We start from the raw sequence: 525 nt of genomic DNA, 5'->3' as shown, positions 1-525 counted from the left end.
ACACTTGCATAAAAAATACCGCTTAATTGAGGGACAGGTGTATTTCACTTATATTTTCATTTTTATGGACACATAAAAATATATGATAAATGTATATATCTAAATAAGTCTAAAGGAGTTTCTTCAAAAAGTATAAAATAAAAAGTCTAAGTAATAAAAAACATTATGTCATAGTTTAATGGGCAGAAATTTTTCTTTCTTAGTGGCACATAAAATAATGATGTGTCTTATAATCTATGGCATTGCAGGATAGATGAAATCTACAAATACGATGCAATTAAAAAAAAACATGAATTTTCTTGGAACTTGACAACCAAATTTGAAAACTCCTGTGAAAGAGTAAAGGTACAAGATGGAAGTTACCAGGAACAGATCATAGAGGGCTTTGTGGGTCAGGATAAGGAATTTAGACATGTTTCTAAATGTGACGAGCACTGATTAATACTTTTAAAGCAAGTTAGTGCTCATTTATGATAGAAAAAAATTTACATGATATAGTGATGATTTCATGGGTATGTGAATATA

Source organism: Pteropus alecto, unplaced genomic scaffold, assembly GCF_000325575.1.
Source record: "Pteropus alecto unplaced genomic scaffold, ASM32557v1 scaffold77, whole genome shotgun sequence".
Taxonomy (NCBI): Eukaryota; Metazoa; Chordata; class Mammalia; order Chiroptera; family Pteropodidae; genus Pteropus; species Pteropus alecto.
This window is presented reverse-complemented; position numbering follows the sequence as displayed.